Genomic DNA, 20,394 nt, shown 5'->3' on the forward strand with positions numbered 1-20,394 from the left:
TAGCTGTCAATGTATTTTGAGCAGAGTAGGTTAAGTGTGAATAGACAGAGGTCCTTCCTTTGAACTTGACTGCCCCGGTGATAGGACACTGATGTGAGAAGTAGGTAATGTTCGTTCAAGCCTTTGCACTGCATCAGGCTGAAAGGATTTTTACTGGGGTTTCTGATCTCTTAGTCTGACCTTCAGTAACACCATTTTCTCCAGAACAAAGGAACCATACGCTGGCATGAGCTTATTCTGTATTACACCACTTTGAAATAGCTCTTAGCAGCAGTACACCAGCCAAAAATAATTACGGTGAATTCTCCATTATCTGACGGAAAGTAACAAACATTTTCCCAACAGTAGAAAAACACGGATGATGCAAGCACTGGGAGCAGTCACGGAACCAGTTCTCATAAGACTGGCCAGACCTAGGAGTATCTCTGCAGTGCACCCCCCTGACACTCCAAACTGGAGGAGGATTTACTCATTCAGACACAGTGCCCGACCTGAACTGACTCTCTGAGTGCACCACATTGCAACAGAGCTAACAAGCTTTCTAGGAATCCAGAGTGCTCTGCAGCATAGTAGGAACAAGATCATGCTTAATATGTCATGAACACAAGTGCGTAAAATCTGCTGGCCTCGTGCTAGCAAAGAAGAGCCCCTTGGATGTATCTCCAGAGGGTTCCATGGTACTGGTTCAACATGCATGGTGCAGAGACAACAGGTCTGGCTCTCCACTGAGATAATCCCAGTCCAAGCCTATGCTGTATTCTGTATAAAAACTGCCCCAATACTCCTGTGTTCTGTCCCAGGATAATAAGTCAAGGAGTCTGGATGGGTTCTTGCACAGCCAGCTGCACTCTCTCATCTTCTGTGGCACAGTTAATCAGCAGTACAGGTCCACTACTCACAAATAGTCAAGTGTGGATATATGGAGAAATGCATCATGCTCACGCCACTTGGTTTCTTGATGCTTGGTGTCTTGCCACCTACAAGGAGGATATGGGAATCAAACAGCACTGTGTTGTCTGTGAAACCTTGATACAATGCTATTGCTCTCTTTTTACCTTTCACAACACCCTCAAGCATCTTGAAGGCAAAGCTGCAACAGTCTGCCACTCGCAATCCATGCTCAGAGAAGTAGCAGAGAGAATGATGAAAGGTGAGAAAGAAAAAAACAGATGCGAAAGGAAGACAAAAGTAATCCAGCTTGAGTGTATATCCAAAAATGCCAAACTAATACACTGTCTCACACTTATACAGTCAGAGAACTTCCATGTTTTATTAATAGACTCAAAACTTTTCATCATGGTATTGTACTTATAGTATAAGTGATGACAAGCCAATAAGAACATGAGCCCCATTTTCACCTCTAAAAAAATACTGAAGTTGAAAATGCAAATGAGTCATAGTCTTTTTACAGTTGGCAGCTACCTATTACAAGGTGGTTAATATTTTTGTTCTTTATAATACAAGCAACCTCAAGATGAAGTAATAGTAATGAGTTACAACAAGGTCTGAGCTACACTGAAAGTTTCTTTAGTAACACAATAAAATAGTAATAAAAAAAACCCAAACAAAACAAATGCAGTATTTGCCACTAAAAAATTATAAAACAAACCATAGAGATCTGCAAAATTTTCAGATGGACTTCCAAAAAATGCAAACTTTTCTCAATTATTTGACCATGCAATGTTCTTTAAAAATAACCTCCCAGGCCCTGTTAAATCTGTATTGACAGCATTTAAATCACAGTGCACAGTGAAGCTAAAGTGAAATGGCTGATCAAACAACTCAATAAGAAAACAATAGGACTGAGTACAGTCTTGTGTTTCCCTGAATATATGTCATTTAAAAACCAGGTTTCATTTATAGGCAGTATCGCCTTTTCAGGTACCTCCCAAAGCAGGTAACAAAAAATCTACTCTTCAAGTGGCTCATGGAAGTTCCTGTTTAATTCCGGTAATACCCAAGAGCACTGTTCATATACAGTCAGAAGCAAAGCATAGAAGTCTGCTGTAGAATTAAGGATGAGAAAAACTACAAGGAGATAGAGAGACACAGAAATGTGGTGTTCATACAGTTTGTGAACAATTTGACAACAGGCAACTCTAAATTCCTGTCTGGAGTGTCTAGCTAATACTACAGGTACCTGCAGCCAAGTCCAGAAAAAAAACAAAGCAAACAAACAATATACCCAGACTGCCCGCAAAATGAACTGAAATACTGTTCTAAATCCTTTATTTTTTGTTATTAATATTACTGTTTGTGTCTCCCTCCTGCAGCTCTTGGCAAATATTGAACTTAAAATATTTGGAAAAACAGTTGGTTCTTCCCACCTCATCCGTGCCTTTTCTTAACCTCCAAAATCATTAAGCATTGTGTTGCTTGCTGAAATCCTGTTTACTAACGCTGCTTTGTTACGTGGGTATTTTCAAGTTTTTAAAGGAACTTTTTGTTCCTGCAGAGCGAAGTCTCCTTTTGTCCTGCTGCAGCCAAGTTAGCCAAGGTGCTGATAGCCCCCTGCAGTGAAGTAACATGAGCAGAGAGAAAAACTGGGGGAAACACAGCACTCTTTTCAACCATCAACATTTATTTAAATGTAATCATGAAATTTGGCTGTTCCTTGGGCCATGTGGTGTCTGCCCATTCTGCAGGGTGGGGCTGGAATTACTGCTGGCATGAATTTGTTTGGCCTCTTATTTTCATAACCCTTCAGAGCCACACAAGGGGAAAACAAGAGGCCACATAAGTACATTCGAGGGCTAAATGTTTGTCTGGCTTGCTTGCATCATACAGGACTTGGAAGGGCTGAGGAAATCCTCTGAGCTTAGGGAATGTGAAGTGAGCTGCTTAGTTTAATATGCAGACAGAGGGCTGAGGAGGATACAGGAAGGGAAAATACTCACACAGGTACTGAGAAGGGTCAATATGTGGGGGATCAACTTCAGAGGAGAAAATGGGCAAAAGATTAACTTTGTTGTTTTCCATTATTGCCGCTTTAAATCCACTTACAGCAAGAAGAATAATAGGCGTCTTTGTACCGTGACGCTTCCCCTCCTACAGGAAAGGGATGTGCCCCTTCATTTCATCCAACTCTCTGAATTTCAGAAGCATTTTGTGACCACTTTTATTCCCCTGCAGACCCTTTGGTTTCTCCTGCCGTCTCTTGGCCCCTACCTTCTCAGAAACCTCGTCGTACAGCCCTCACCTCATCTCCTTGCAGCTCCCCCCCTCGTACTTAGCCAGATCTGTCATGTTCCCCACTTCTGAGCAGGCTGTAAGAAAGAGAGGTGCGCAGCTGCTGCTCCTGCTTCTTAGCAGGCAGGGAAGGGTGACTTAAGCAGGTGATGCCAATTGGAAATGTCTCCCATGCAATGTCTTCAACTCCGCTGCTTCTCTCCAGCAGCAAGAAGTGAGTACAAAATCATGAGAAGGATGGAAAATCCTAGAGAACTTGTGGGCCATGTTGGTATGTAGAGAGGCTGAGAGAAATCTGGAAGAGAGAAAGTAGCAGAAATACTGAAGGAGAACTGAAAGTGGTTTTTGCATAGGTGAATTCGGAGTTCAATACGGGGCTTCCAGCTACAGGTTACTCATATGTATTGAATAGTAAATGGATATGTGCCTGAAGAAAACAAGCATCTAGAAGAGTATCCCTGACAAAGATGGATGGGAAGCGTAAGATGTTTGGGAACATGAACATACGACTGAAATAGATGAGTGGCTGAGAAAGGAGAGAGAAAACGCTCAAACAGGGCAGGTTTGCCATATGAGAAGAAAACAGCATTGGAAAAGTCAAGTGTTAGGAGGATATAGAGTATAAATGGAAAGTGATACAGAAAAAAGTGAGAGACAAGGAAAGATTACAAAATGGAAAGGGAAAGAGGAGGCAGACAGAAGAAAAGGAGATAGCGACCAATGTGACAGTGACAGATGCTTACACTTACTATTAATACAAAGGGAGTGCTGATCTTGCAAAGTGCCCACCCTCTGCTTCTCAGACCAAGATTTTGCTAGATCTCTTTCATAATATAAATCTGTGTTCTCAGGAAAGGCCTCAACAGATGTTTTACATGTTTGGTATATGTTTACTATGATGCCTTGACAAACTGCATATTGAAGGCCTTCACGTGTTTTCAGACCCATCTGAAGACTGGAGTATCTCTGACTTTCTTCACTGCTTGGTTGAGTGCAGAGAGATTTTAGATCCCATGTCACATTTATAATATGCAGCTGTTGTTTTAGTGACATCTTGGCTTAGAAGTACAGGATAAAAACTGGTCTAAGTGCAGTTCTTGTGTTTTTTTGGCTGTAATTAAATTCTGGATCTTGCTTAAGAGGGATTTTTAAGGAGGAACTGGAAATCGGTCCTTTCTGCTGGCATTATTCCTGGTTTACTTAATTTCCAATGGAGTTAATGGACGGAAAAAGGCAAAGGATAGGGAATCACTTGTAGCTGTTCTACTTGGAGACCCATTTTGGGGGGCGGATACTGCGAAGAAATTGGAAGTGAGAGGCTGGTAGGTAAAAAAATATATAAAATCTTTAACATGTAACTGCAAATAGAAATAGTAGGGGTTTAAGTCACTGAGACTTAAATCCCTGTGGGGACCACTTAGGAAGAATTATGTGACTCATAGATTTTAGAGCCAGAAGGGATCAACAGATTGTTAGTTTGACCTACTGTGTAACATAGGCCATAGTATTTCATCCAGCTAATTTTGCAGCTAGTCTAAAGCTTGTCTTTCCCAAAGCCAGGTGGACTTGATTTGGAGATTTGAGGGGACAAAGAACTCAATGCACCAGTTAATAGTTTGTCCTCTGGTAGTTTATTCCTTGTTGTTTTAAAACTGTTGGGTTTATATTTAACTCCACTTTATACAGCTTCAGCCTCTTTTTTTGTTGTTGTTTCGCTAAGCTTTCTCTGCTTTATTGGAGGCCTTCATTACCTATTACTTACTTGACGTGAAAGGTGCTTATGAATTGAAGGGTGTATGCTAGGTACAAAAGATGTGTGAAAGAAGGACGTTCTCCGTCCAGGCTGCAGTAATATGAGTGACGGGTAGGGTGAACATCTGTTCTCAAGAAAATTGCCACATTTTGAAGTATACTGTGTGTATCTGGGCTCCCCTGCAGCTGATGTGTTGCTGTTCCAGTTTGCATCTAGGTATTGATGCTAGCAGGCTACGGGCACCGGCTCATCAATACAGCTCTGTGGTACGAGAGCAGGGTAGAGCAGACTGCCCTGGAGACAAGGTGATTCCAGCTCTTGGGACAGCTTTTGGCAATGGTGGTTGCCTATGTGGGGTGTAATGAGAAGCGAGAGAGAGTGAAATGGCAGACTGCGTGAGGCTGACAATGAGTCAGCCACTCCGAGGGGCCTGGAAGAAATGTATAGTCTGTATAGAGGAGCGTTGGGCTGCCCTGAGCTGGAGGCGAGGAGTTCGGATTTCTGCAAATCCAATTCATCTGATGTTCTTGGCAGTCAGGGGAGGAAACTCGCAGCAGAGAGCTCTGGTGTGTGAGGAGTGATGACTCTCAGGCTGCCTTCTGGGAAGGCAGGCCAAAAAATGTGGTTACCATGTACTGCAACAACAGTCCTGAAGAGGGAGCGTAAACTAATAGTAGTATCCAGGGCAATATAAATTGCCTCCTTTGTGATGGAGTGAGCAGTCTATGACTAAAGGCTAAGGCAGTGCACAACCATGCACAGGAAAAATTTACATGTAGGTGTCTGTCATAACTAATGATTTTACCCCTTTTTGCCAAGAGAGAGAAATTCAATGCGTCACATAAAATTCTTCTTCATGCAAGAATTTTTCCAGGAAGTTCATCATCTAACAATCTTCATGCTGCAATTTATTCGTCTGTTGCTTCTTCTAAATCCTGGGTTTCTTCTGTTTCTGTCCAAACATGAGGATCCTTTCCACCCCCCTATTGCATTTTGGAGTTTCAAAATTCTGTCTCAGAATTTCTCTTTCTCTTGTTAATGGTACTAATTCAGAGGTTTTGATATTTCTCCTACCAATCTCTGTTACTGAGAATTATTACCAGAGGTATTGTAGGAGAATAATTGTGAGGTAAAAGAGTTTTGGGGAAAAAAAAGCACTAGGTATTTTCAGGTGGTCACACAGTGAGATGTCATTAATGCTGTGTAATTTGCTTGGAGTAGTGCAGCCTTGGAATGTGTAGCAGTATTTCACTGCGTGAAAAATTATTGTTGCTTCAGCTGCAGCCATATCCATCTCCCTGGGAAGACTTCCAGCTTCAAAGGGAAATCTGGTTGTACATGTTTGAACTGTGTTTTTAGCTGCAACATAATCTTTTCTGTCTTCTGGCTGTCCATTAGAAATGGTAATGAAAACATGGCACACAGTCCTTTCAGCCTCAGTGTAACCTTTCTCTTTCTCAGGAAAGAAAAGTTCCTCAATCCAGAGGGTAATTCAGTTAGTGACATCCTTTCAGACACTTTGAAGGTACGCTTTGTTGGAGTGTCTAATCTGCTAATCTGTATGCTGAGCATGCTAATCTGTGGAGTAAGGCAAAAGGATGGCACCTATCAAGGCAATGTCAAAAAAAGACACATCGGTATCCTAACTAGTACCTTCACAACAACTGAGTCATATTAAACACAGATTGATTTCATGGGCTGAATAGTCAAGTTCTTAAATCTTCAGTTACCAAAACATGTTGTCATAAGGAAGTCTCTAGTGAACCTAGCATTACTGCTTAAAACAGAGGAGAAAAGAAACATTGGTAATGGGAAAGCCATATAACAAACATTTCCGAACTTTCAGAAAAGCAAGCTAGAAAGTAAAAATAATGTATAATGAAATGGACTTCCCTCATTTATTTTCTCTCCATGAGCAAATGAGCTATAATAAAAAGTAAAAATAAAGAGGTCCTAGCAATTGACGACCTCTCACCTTCACCCCATCCAAGCTGCTTTTTAAGGCATTTTTCATACTCTTGGTTTGTTTATTGTTCCTCTGCTGCTTCCAAGTTGACCTTCAGATAGGATCCCACCCAGAATTTTGCAGGAAGCAAAACAGGGCAACAGAAGCAGAAGAGTTATTAGCTGTAATGATGGTTACAAAAATATGTGCAAAGTAATTATATCAGGACTGTTCCTGTCTTGCTCAGATACAAATATTTTTATTGATGTTTGTCTCAGACCCTTTGGGAAATTTTCAGACACATTGATATCCTATGAAAAAATTCTGTATTATTTCTTATATTTTCTCATGGCTTGTCTATGACCCTTCCTGTTGTTCTAGGATGCCCTGTTTGGAAAATATTAAGGCCATCATCATTATCACTGATTAAGCAATAAGGAAAAATAAAAAAAAAAATTAGTAGACTATGTTCTTCTCCATATAAATTCTTCCTAATTGTGTATATCCATCAAATGTAAATTACTTCATATAATACTCCCTAAAACGGGCTTTATCTTGTCCATTATGTGATTTAGTCTGGCTCAAAGAAGATAACACAGTGGAAAGCAATTCACTTCTTCTTGTTTTCTTCCTATGGGAAAAGTAATTCCTGTGTGTTTTGTTTGTATTTTATCTAGTCAACAAGGGCTGATGATGGAGTACTGAAAAGATACAAACCAAAAGAGATTAAAGGCAATTTGGTACCATGCAATTTAAAGTAGCACAGAGATCTGTACCAGTCAGCTGCAGTAAACCAAAGGTATGGCATATACAGAACCTATTTTCTTTTCAGTCATTTTACTTTTCAGTTAAGCCTCTTCAAACTTTCTGAAATTAATGGCATATTCTTCAGACAGTGCCTGCTACCAGAGTCATAAGGCATGATGTTTATAGTTAATACCAAGGGAAGGTATGCAGAAAGACTTCTGCTTATATTTATTGCTATAACATCCAAGGTCAGGTAACTTTGGTATGTACCAGATCGGAGGGTCGGAAGCGGAAAAGCATAGAGGGGTTGCACCTGCAGGGAGGAGCTGACAGGACAGTTGACCCAAAACTGACCAACAGGGTATTCCATCCCATCTGCCCCATGCTCAGTGTAAAAGCTGAGGGATCAGAGGGTCAGTTCTCTTTCTTCAATGGCCAACATTGAGGGGGGGAGGACCCTGTCTGTTTATCTGCCTTTGATCCCAATCTGTGCATCCCTGAATCCAGTTCCTGAGTTCAGTTCCCATCTGTCACTCAGTCCAATCTGGGACTTTCCCAGACATGACGTTGCCTGCCAGTGACATGATCGTCATCCTGGAAGCTTGACACGGCTTGTATATACTGTATATATTTAATTATTTTATTATTAATATTATTATAGTTTCTTTTTATTATTTTCTTATTAACATTTAATTGAAGTAATTTAGTTTCTTTTTTTCAATCCATAAGTCTCTCTCTCTCTCATTCTTCTCTCCCATGGGAGAGAAGCTAAAGAGAGCATCTGTCATTCATTTTAGTGGCCAGTCCAGCCCAAACCACAACAGATATATAGCAAACATTTTTCAGGGTTGTCCATTTTTGTTTTTCAAATCTCTAAACATCTACACACCTACAAGCATACATACACACATACATAAAATGCCAACCATGAATATAGCTAGAATATCATCATCAATTTTTAATATACTGTTTGTATGAATGGATTTATGAAAAAATCTACCACGTTTTATATCCATAGTAACTTATTCAAAGATTAATCTATTTTATTGGCTGTTTTTGTAACATAAAATATGTTCCATCACCATCACCTTGTTGGTAATTTTTTAATGGATGTGGGGGGGGGAGGCTTTTAAATTGGAGTTGAAGTATTGTTTAGTTTGTTCCTCATTTCTAATGATCTGAAGGCACTTTTGTTTTTTCAAAGGAAAAAAGGGTAAAGTTTGGGATTTTTTTTTTCCTAATAATCTGGTACCATGAATACTTCCCTTGCCAGTTCCAGACATTTGCATTGGTATCTGGGATGGCTTGTGTGGAAACAACAGTCTTATCTGTCTACCACTAACAAGGATTCCACCTAAAATCTTACAATAGAGAAAAATATTTTTTTATCTTCTGAAGACACATTGGTGAATGTAAGTTTTTACAAAATGCAAGCATGCTTTTTACAACTTGTCTGTTAGATCTATGAAGCTAACGGTAACTTTAATCTTAGTACTTCCTGGATATCAACTCTGTAACTTCAGTATTATTCTTTAGTATTTATGTCTGTCACATATAGTCATCACAGTTTCATATACCTCAAATAACTTGAAGCTGATAGTCTTGGGTGACAGAATCAGTGCTTAAGGTGAAATAACTTTTTCATGTATTTTTCCTGGCATAAAAGCATTCTGCAAATACTGGTAAAAAGCCAGTCTGTGTCTAAATTGCGTTAAAAGGTGGGAGCTCTGTGTCATACACACAATAAATTTTGCGCAATACAAATTGTTTTTAGCCCCTAAGGCTAGCTGAAGGTCAAATGCCATTTTCTTGTAACCCAAGTGTTATTCTTTTGCTAATCACCTTTTGACATATATAGCATAAATTTAAATTAATTGTTTGGCATACTGGTACTGCAGCGTCAGAAGGACTAGCCTACTGTCATTTTTCTCCTTCACACACTGGTGTGTTGCAATGCAACTCACTCAAATCAGACAACCCAATTTTACTTCTCTGAAAGCCTTTTCTCATTTTTCTTTTTGTATCTCAGGCTTAGGAATTAACGTGATTTAGAGAACTTGATAAAACTGCCAGGGGAGATGATCAAAGAACGTGATGTGGGGTTGGAACTAGATGATCTTTAAGGTCCCTTCCAGCCTAAACCATTCTATGATTCTGTGTTGTAAAAACCCATTTACCAGGTTTGTTCCATGTCTGCCTCAGATGCGTACCTGCCACAGGAAAAATTTCAGTGTGAAACAGATACCAGAATTTGTTTACAGCAGATCTCTGTTGCTTAGCAGAATACAAGACATTGCTTTTGCCAAGAGTCTAAGCAAGTGTGGCCTGTTGTGCATTTTAAGGTTTTCAGTAACTGACAACTGACATTTGTTATGCAGAAAAGGGTAGAATCGAAGAAGCACTGTGTGGATTTGCGTTTGACACTGCCAGCAGAGAACACTTGCAATGGGAATGTTCGAACCAGTGGTGTTTTCTTGTAGCAACTATTTATCGTTGTTTCTTTAGAATTAATTTCCACAGAAAATATGAAGCTTGCAAAAGTTAAATTTGGAAGAATGTTGAAACAATTGGGCCAAAACCTGTGATTTTTTTCAACGAGAACAGTGCCTGTGTACGAGATGGAATTAGGGCTCCTCATGCTCTTCTCTGTTGCCTGGCCTTCCCAAGGAGGTCATTTGCCCCTTTTCACCCAGGCAAGAGGGGAAGGGGTTTGAGAGAGAAGACCCTGCCCGCGGATGCAGAGCCTGAGTGGGGACCCCTCCCAGTGAACAACTTGTAGGTGTTAAGTTGATCAAATAGACTTTCCCTCGCACACGTGCTTCTGCCTGGCAGGAAAAGACCCGTTTTGCCCCAAAAGCTGGTCAGTCCAGGAGCTCCCCTTGTCCTGTCAGACCAGCCACGACAAGAGGGGCCAGTAGCCCTGGGGCGAGCGAGGATCAACCCCTTCTGCCCGCCCCCCGGAACACGGGCTCCTCCCTCCTCTCGGTGACCAACGATGGCGCCGGCCAATCAGCGCCCGGGCCGCATGTGTTGACGGGTTGCCATGGCAACCCCGGGGGCGGGGACCACGGGCCGCCCCCCCCCCGCCACACCCTGCCAGGGCGCCGGGCCGCAGGGCTAGGGGATGCCCGTCCTAAAAAGTAAAGCAAAAAGGTAAAAGAATCTAAATACACTGTGGGAGGGGGGTAGGAAAGGTGTTCCAGGTGTGCTCATACTTTGCTGTTCGACTCTTTTCTTCCATAAAGGACGAACCGAACCGAAAGGCAACATCAGAGAAGCCCGGGTCTGGAGAAAACTAGGGAATTTTGAGCCACTCGTTGGAGTGAAGGTAATGTTTAGGAAGGCGTTGACAATGTGGTGCCTCGCACGGTCTCTTGAGTGTTGGATCTGAATAAGACTGTGGGCTTTTGTAGGCTGGAGGGTGGAGGAATGGTTGGGTGTGGAGGCACTGTGGTTTTCCTTCAGTCCTGAAGTTGAAGCAAGTCTTCTGCCTAGCCAACGGGCACAGGCAGATGGGATCCTCTGGGGTTTGGGTACCAGGTTTTATGTATTTCACCTAATTTCCTTGTGGATCTCAGGTGGCTCTAGTGATGACACCCCTAGCCTGAAACTCAGTAAGCCAAGGGATAAATAACATAGTCCCATGTCCTGCCTCATCCCATTGCATCAGTGCTTGACACCAAAGTACCAGACAGCTGGATTCCAGCAGAGCCCAGAGGCCCCGTTATAAAGAAGTGAAAAGGTCAATGAACGATGATTTGAGTGACTCCCTTCAGACCAGCTAACTGGTAATACATGGGTGTGTAATAGTGCTTACTGCAAGGATAATGCATTTATTCTCTGGAATTCATTTCTGCAGAAATTTGTGTGGCAAAACAGCATTTATCAGGTCAGATGTTCTGATTTCCTAATTCCCCCCTTCACTTTTCTTGGGAAATGGACTGCATTCATTTATGTGTGTGTTTCAATAGGCAGGAGAATATAATTGGAATCATCATGGGCAACTATTTGGATACTGAAAGCTAGAAATGATACCCTGTGTAGAAGATAACCCTACCTGGCACATAATTACTGATTGTCCCATATAGCAGAAATTACCTCTTTCAGTTCTATTCCTGGAAAATATGTGGTGCTGAACAGTAATGACAAGATTTACTAGAAAAGCCAGAATATTTTTTTGGCTCGGAAAGCCAAGCGAAACAGAAAACTTTGCTGCCATTTCCAAGTGGTTGATCTTAAAGCTAATTACAAAATTTCTTCTTAAGATACTTTCAGTAAACTGATTGCTAAAGTTATAAATTAATGCCATTGACTTAATTGCAAAATTATTTTTTAATTTAAATTTACTTTTCTATTTATTTAATTCCCTAGGACATTCATCTACAATAGAATGCATTGGTTTCTAACTAAGTGAAATTAGTTACATAATGAAGAGCTCAGACATACATGGATTTTCACATCTCTTCATTTAATCCACATTATCTGGGGTTATTTCAGCCTTCTATGTATTCTTCTATACGTATTTCTATTGGCTTTTGGAATTTAATAATATTCTATCAACTAAAGAATTATAAAACAGGACGATATAGACATAGGTAACAGCTTCAAATATAAAGTGAGAAAAAGACCACTGTTAAAAATAAAAAATTATAGAGTCACCAAGGCCCAGTGGTACTGGGTAAAACTTGATGAATGAAGTTTGTCAGCCATGTCCTCTCACATCAATTACAAATTACTGTTGATCTAAAATGGGGAAAAACAATAATGTGAAAGAATGACATTTTGAGATTTATTACCAACAAGACCCTTAAAAACGAGTGTTCACCTACCAGTAGCCATCATTAGCCTTGTGCTATAATGCCCTCAAGCCTCATGCTGGATATAATGAGTGTTTCCATAGCAGAGATTTAGTAGGTGGCCATTTTCTTTTTGTGTCACAACATCATGAATGTTCTGCAAAGTATTAGGAGGTGCTGTATCATTCATGCAAAATCCAGTGATGAGTATTTAATAACTTCTTGTTAGGATTAACAACATTTCACAGAAGCAATGGAATGTCCAGAGTTTTTGTTGTTCTAGCCGCTTTCCACTTCAGATCACTTCACCTGCTTGTCTAGATTACCTCTGCCAGTTCTCTATTATTGTGCCTTTCTGCTCATCATTTAGTTTTCATATTACTTTTAGTAGCTGGTGTATCTTAACTGAGCATAGGAATTGCCATAGTAATTAGATTATCTTGTTGAGTATCCTGTTCATAACAAAAGTAGTAAAAACCTCAGTTATGGAGTCACTCGTCAGCAGGAGCACTTCCTGTCTATTGAAAAAATATTAAGGTTGACTTACACTGTAAAAGATGAGAAAATTTATCCCTTCTGATTATTTTATCCTGCATACTGTAACTGTGGTAATGCAGATTATTGAGAAAAGTGTCTTTCCAGCACTGAATCACCCTACACTTCTAGTGACAGGCTCTCAGCACATGTGCATTGTCATCCTTCTTCCGAGTTCCACTGACTTGTGTCAGTTTGTACAAGCTGACATGCCTGCCTTCTATTTTTCTGTGTCAAACAGACTCTTGACCAATTATGCGTTTATCCATCCACCTATTTTTTCCCCCTAAAAGATCAGCCTACTGTCTTGAAATTATTGCACAAATTGCGTACTCACCGTCAAAATCACCGAAAATCAGCCAGATTCTGCACACATCAGTCCCAGACATGGAAATTTTCAACAAACACACCTGAGCTACGAAGTACATGTAGCTTACTTTGAGCTGTGTAAACTTACTTGCTTCGATGTCTGCTTGCTCTCACGTTCCTGTGCTGAGGGCAGGGTGAACACACCCAGTCTGTTCATTATCTGATGCATATCTGATATGCCCTCTATGATTTGGATAGTGTAAAATATTGCAGATTTACCACAGTAATTGACAATGATTAAGAATGGGATGCATAGTATCCCCAGTGTCACCCAAATTGGGAAAGTGTCTATTCTGGTTTTTACACAAGAGTAAGTGTGGAGGCAGGGTAACATTATTCATTTAAAAAATGAAATGAGTGTGTTAAATAATTGTATGTGAGTAAAATTAAGGTACCCTTCACCCTGGTAAATTGTAATGTATCACTAAGTAAAATATGAAAAGCAAGAACCTTGTTTGTAGAACATAGAGGATATTTAAGGCATTACTGGAGCAGGTCCAGAATTTTGAAATTCTGTCAAGTTAGTTACATTTTTTTCAAGTAAAAATGTTTCACTTTTTCTCTATATTTTAACTAGTAGCCATCATAATTCCTTCACATAAGGTTATGAGTTCAATCAAATCAAAGGAATTATTGCTTATGTTTGGGATGAGGAGGACATAGTCACACAAAAGAACTGCTGGGTCACTAGAAGCAGTCTCCAGCTTTCTCTCGCAACACTGTCATGAACTTAAATCAAATAAATTTAATAAATAAAATAAGCTTAATTATTGCATAATTATATGTAGGGTCTCCTCAGATGCCAAGTATACAGTGACTGCTATTGACATCAGTGAATTTTGGATTGAACTGTGAAGTTTTAAGAAGGAAGAGAATCAGATCCAAAGAAAGACATGGGTGTTTTAATAAGTCAGAGGAAAATTACAGAAACATTTGACTAGGTTGATTGTCTCATCACAGCAGACACCTTAAATAGATCTTTATCAGAATCATATCGAAACCTCAGGGTTATGTATTTTCCTTCTGTTACATTCTGATGAACATTTGCACACACACACAGAGTAGTGATTTCGCTCTTGTGTGCTTGATACAGGTGCATCGTTGAAGGAATTTTTAGTTTTGTCTAACTGATGCTTTAAACAACGGGGAAAAATGTTTGTTAGAAAATTCCCAGACAGTTCTAGCCCAGTTGTATACATCGTAAAACAGTGGCTTTTTAACCTGGTATATTTGATTTTGAGTATTCTTGCCTTGTGCTTTTAGCTGTCTGCATCCATGCTTAATGAAAGCATAACCACCAGCCTCTGGGCTGCAGATAGTGTAGGGCAGAGGGTACTGCTATACGTGCAGCTGATCCTCTGATGGAACAAGCTTCATACTTGGATGTTTCTGAGTGTGCATTACTCATAAGACATTTAAGCCAGGCTGCTGTGATGTTAGATTTTACAGACATACAAAATCTGGAAGCTGCCAGAAGTGGGGGTACATGCCAATATTTGTGTGTTCAGAGCTTGCAAATCGTTTCTTGAGATAGGAGGATGCATAAAAACATGGATCACTCTGAGCTATGACAAGAATAAGTGTCCTGATGTAGAAAACTCTGGATTTCCTACATCTCGGTGGTCTTTATTTAAGTTTAGTCAAGTAATAGATTATTCTTTTCACATGACCGAAGGAAAAGATTAGTCTTCAGGACTAATCAAAGGAGACTCCTCCAGCCAGGAACTGTAGAGAAAATGGAGTGCTGAGCTGGAAAAATGTGAAGGTTTTAATGTGTGGTTAATTTGCTAAAAATATTGTTGGAAACATAAGAATGTTTTTTCCTTTTATCTTTCAGTGAAAAAGAGATCCAACAGTAAGATACTACAAATTATCCAATATTTTTGTCCAACTTATGTTTGAGTACTTTGTCTTAACAGATTTCTAAAATGATTCATAATTGAGCAGTACAAAACAACATTTAGCACAAGAGAAAATACAGCCAAAGATGTTGGTTAAACTTCATTTGCTTTCCCTTAAAGAATAACGGGAAGCCTCATAGAAAACATTTTATTTGGAAAGAGCCTGAAGCAAGCCTTTTTGGCATTCAATGCAGGATGTCAGTTTGGTCCTTTCTGACACCTCTTTTATATGTAAATATAATGAAAACACAGTAGAAGGGAGAAAAAAGACTTACCTTTACCTTGACTATAAAATTAGGGAACAGCCTTACAAAATTCTGTGACCGGACTGATTTAGTGTTAGGGTGCTACAAAATCTAGATTAATTTCCTTTTTTTTTTCCAATTTGCTGTGTTACGCTCAGCAGATTACTTCATCTCTTTCTTTCTGTATCTTTTGTCCTCTTAGACTGAGTTGTTGTCCTTTGCCTTTTTACACAGTGCTGCTCAGACTGAGAAACCAGGATCTCTGGGTATTACTGTAGTGCAAGAAGTTGCTGCTTGTTGCTTCTCTTTTGAAGCTATTTGAGATGTTTGTAATTCATGTAACAGTAACATTAGGTATTACAATTGAAATAACTTTTCTTTTAGAACACTTGTGAGTTAGTCCAGTTTACATGAATAACCTTTATTAAATGACCCACGTAACTACAACGGTGATGTCACAAACAAGACGTAAGACTTCAAGCACTGAGTGATGAACAGGCAGGATGAGTATACAACATAGAGCGTAGTATTGAAGGCAAACAAAGGGAAAACTTCTCAGAGTGAAGTGGGGGGTTGCATAAATAAGGGCTTACACAGCCAGGAACTCTTGAATTAAGAGCTCTTAATACTGGATTAATCACTATATTTTTGCAAGCTAAAATCAGTTTATTCTTTTTCAACGCAGACAGCCTGATCCATAGCTGGGCTTTCACCATGCTGTTGTATTTGAATGCCACCATTTTGGAGCCATATGTTTCCTGCTTGTTTTATTGTATCTCTGTGGCCTGTCACACACTTCCTCAGGCAGAACAACCCACGCAGACATTCTCATAACTTTGTTATGCGAGTCCTGATTTTGTAAGCACTCTCCAATTATAGATAACCTCTCCAAAGAGCCTCCTGGATATAAGCCAGTGCCACCTCAAGCAAGTACTCCATATAAATCCTTTTCATAGCTTTGTCAAGCACTGTTTTAAAAATAGTAAAGGAATCAGTTGTTCTCACTGTTTATTTTGCTTGTTTATGGTCCTCCCTCCTAAATCCAGATGTGAAAATTGTATCTGCCTTTAGAGAGAGTCAAGCATGTCCAAGGGGTATTTCTTTGAGATGTATAAGCTTGAAAGTTCTGTGACCTTTGTTTCAGCTCTGTGTTTATCTGGTACAAGGATTTATCTTGTCCCTTTCTGTACTGGCAGATGGGAGCGACAACAGTAAGCCAGCCATACAGTTTAAATGGAGTTTACAGTCTGATACAGCTGCACATGGAGAGGCTGTGATATCAGTCAGCATTCATAAACTATATATAAACAGATTCCCCAAACTGTCACAACTGTTCCTGTATTTTGTCCATTGAATAAGCACAGTTGTGTCCTGGCAGCAGCAGGCTTCATGCAATGTGCTCTTCCACAAGGTAAACTCTGTTTTTTTCAGCTGGGAGGTCTCCATGTGGAATTCTAGCTAAGTCAAAGACAGTAGTGTTGAGGAGTCATTGGAAACAGCCAATTTAATCCCCCAGCTAGCTCAAGTATGTTTTGTTCAATTCAGTCAAGGAATCCAGGCTTATAAAATGACCTTATAATGGGTTTTGAGGAATTGTTTACATGAGAGAATCAAGAGAGATGAAAAACAGAGAGGGTCACTCTTTAGAAATGGGCTGCATACAGGAAATAGGAAACGTATGTGTCAACTTTGCTTCCAAGTTCCAACGCTGACATGAAAGAAGACATAAAGAAGGCCATTTCAGGGAAGAAGTTTCCACTTGCCTGTATAGGTTGAATCACACATGGCAGCTAAGAGAAGGCAGCATTACTGAAGCATGGATAATAATGCTATTGTTGCAATTTCTGGATAGGATAAACTTAAAAAGAGTGTGCAAGGATTCCCGTTTCTTCTTCAGGACAAGAAGATAAAAGATGTACTGAGCTATTTGCACTCGTGTCATTCTGTTCTATTTTGGATAAAGTGAAGCTCTCAGCCTGATGCTGAGCTAGCCGTAGTATTTCACTTGCTTTTAATTAAATTGAACTCATCCATTAGCTGCAAGTGCCCTGTCACTGCAGTTCATGAGATTGTTTTTTAAGTATTGTCCTCAGTGGAACTGCAGAGGAGAGGAATGTTTTCCCACAGCTATACGCAATGATCAACCATACCTTCCCACCTTATGAAATAACGTTGCAACTTTTTTAAAGGAAAAAGTTAAGAAAGTTTTATGTTTTGAAAAGAAATGTTAAATCACAATCCTGATTTACTTCCCCATCTTTACCACTGAGCATGAGAAAAGAAGATTTGAACTGCTCGTATGCCTTTTCATTTCACACTGAATTTATAGGAAGTTTCCAAATAACAACGGTCAACTTGGCAGGAATAAATGTAGACCAAATGGTGTAATCCCCACAAGGAAGCATAATTCTCTTATGAAGTATTTACAATAGCAAGCTTGGATACCCAACAATAGGTTATATTGTTAATAGGTTGTTTATAGCATCTTTTATTGACTGATTCATTCTTAATAGTAACAGATTTAGTCACCTAACATTCTTCATGTGGCAGGCAGTTCAATGTCCACTGTTTCTTTAAGAATCCTCTCAGGTAGCAGAAAGTATCGTTCTGGCGTAAATCAATAAATAGGACATAAATAGGACCTTGCGAAGTTCAGAAGTTCCATGAAATGTAGCTGAACTTTCTGATGCTCCCTTCCTCTGACCCTCCAATAACCCTTATCTCCCCTGCCTTCGTGACCCTTTAATGTTTCCTTGGCTCTCCATTCCCTTCATCCTCCTAAAGAGCTTGGCGACTTCCCAACTTGGATTCATCCAACAGGCCACCCTCCTTGGAAACTCTCCCAGTCTTTGAAAGGGCTTTGCAGTAGAGTTGCCTCAATGCTAGTTTACAAAATTAAATCTCACACACTGTTGAATGATTCACCTAACTGAATCACATGCGTGATCTGGTCAAAACTGGCAAACTTGTTATTGTGGCAAATTGTGGTACAAAGTGATCAGCCTTCTGCAAAGTTGAGAAAATCTAGGCCATCTATAAGGAAAACAGGGAAAAGGCTTTGGGATTTGTTGCACAAATAGCTTTTGTAATACTTTCTACACGGTTATCAAAGTTTTTTTGCATTAAGGGAACATTGCTGGTGAGGGCAAAAATGATTTCTTTAAAATTGGATAGCACCAGTTTGAAGACAGCTAACTGCCGAAGTATTATTAAGTGCTACTGTTCAAACTGCTTGTAACCTTTCTTTCTTTGTTAGTTTGTAGCATGCTTTTCCACTAGATATTTCACAATAACACATCATGTAGGAGTCAGAACAAAAAAAGGTTTTTTTGATATCTGAAATAAAAATTACAGTGCTACGTTTTTGTGTATCCTTTAACATACATTATACACTTATCTGATAGCTTCAGACATGAGAGGATGCTATAGCCTTTTACCTTACTATATTTTTCCACAGACTGCAATTATATATTAAAGTTTTAGAGGAGCTGTTAACTTGGAGTGCTAAGTATAATGTCCCTCAAGAATTTTATTTTTAACAGATAACTGCAACATACTTGTTCACAGAGATTTGTTCCAGTACAAATCACAGATTGGCTCTGGTGGTCTTTACATCTTCCAATTCGCTTACAAACAAATCTGAGCTTCACAGGAGATTTTGTAAAATGAGAAAATGTCACAGGTGTCCCTGGAAGATGCAACTTTGTGAATATTTAAGCAAGCAGTGTGAATGCAGCAATCTAAACATCTTTGTATGCCTGGCAAGAGGATGACTAATTGTATGAACCCGGTGATAGCTTATTTTTTCACCGTTGCCCATGTCCTTAAGGTATCCTCTAGAATATTTATGAGACACTGGAATCAGCTCAGTGCTTCTCAGTGATACAGGCAAACATTAAGTATGTCATCCCAAAGTTAACGACAAAACTGTGCCCTTGCCCTTGGGCATAATGAAACTCAGCCCCTGGGTTTAGAGGTGGGAGTGATAAGGGTGAAAAGGCTGCTGAGTGGGAGCAAAGTCTACCAGAGTGGCATGAAAAAAGAGCAGTTAAGAGCAGATCCAGGTTGGTTGGTGGCAGTAGAGAAAGTGACCTGACATGGGTCAGTGGATCTCTGGGTAGGTAACTTCCTAAGAAGTTTGGAAGGGTTGAGATAAAGTTTGGAACATTCAGTAAGGTCAAGGTGACTCTTAAGTCAAAGGGAGAGCTGCCAACCCCAGAACAGTGGCCATTACACCTTCACCCTATCTTTGGTGGCAAAATAAGCAATAATCAGCTGTTTCTTCTATTATAGATAAAGTGGGCAGTGATTACCTTGCTGTCCTTACCAGCCTGTCTATGCAACCTCTTCCTTGCTTATGACTAAAGCTAGCCTGCTAGTTAATTTTCTGTTCTTGCAATTAAACAATAGGCTCTATCATAGCATGCTTACAGTCTGAATTTTATTTTCTGATCCTTGGAGGACCAGCACAAAAAATTGTCTCTGTGAGAAATGAACATTGAAGTGATACAACACAAAGTTGTCTCTATACAAGGATGGATTGCAAATTCAAAAACTGAAATATGTTTAGCACTGTCTTCTTGAGACTAAACAAATACAGTGCCCATATCTTCTCCCCATATGGCATGTGCTTCAGCTGCCAAATCATCTCAGTAGCCTTTATTAATAAACGTGCTCCGTTTTATTAATATCTCTCCTGTACTGCAAGAATCAAGACTGGTCAGAGAATCTGAGACACACACTCACAAATGCTGTGTAAAGGGGCCTAATAATTTCTGTCAGCCTACAGATTGGGAACGTTTTCCTTGCTGACTGTCCCTTTGGAGATTGGACATTAACATCTCTCTACTAAGTGACTTATTTTCACTTCTCTTGAGACAGGGAAATTATGTTTAACTATCAACAGAAATGGCTT

The sequence above is a fragment of the Rissa tridactyla genome, chromosome Z, assembly GCF_028500815.1.
Source record: "Rissa tridactyla isolate bRisTri1 chromosome Z, bRisTri1.patW.cur.20221130, whole genome shotgun sequence".
Classification (NCBI taxonomy): domain Eukaryota; kingdom Metazoa; phylum Chordata; class Aves; order Charadriiformes; family Laridae; genus Rissa; species Rissa tridactyla.